The sequence below is a fragment of the Brassica oleracea genome, chromosome C3 (genome assembly GCF_000695525.1).
Source record: "Brassica oleracea var. oleracea cultivar TO1000 chromosome C3, BOL, whole genome shotgun sequence".
Lineage (NCBI taxonomy): Eukaryota > Viridiplantae > Streptophyta > Magnoliopsida > Brassicales > Brassicaceae > Brassica > Brassica oleracea.
Genome location: NC_027750.1, coordinates 16,815,107 through 16,815,413, shown reverse-complemented (window position 1 = coordinate 16,815,413; position 307 = coordinate 16,815,107).

Genomic DNA, 307 nt, shown 5'->3' with positions numbered 1-307 from the left:
TTTTACATTCCGAGGAAATGAAATACCGAGGAAATTCCGAGGAACACTTGATATACTCGATCGATCGATGCGTTTTTGGACATATAACCATCGATCGATCCGTTTATACCGAGGGACATGTTCCTTGGAATATTCCGAACGTTTTTTTTATAAACGGATCGAACGATGGATATATGTCCAAAAACGCATCGATCGACGAAGTTCCGAGGAAATATCCCGACGACGTTCTTCCTCGGTATATTCCGAGGAGCTTTCCGACGAACTAGTGGTCCTCGGAATGTCCTCGGAAATTTGTTTCCTCGGAATT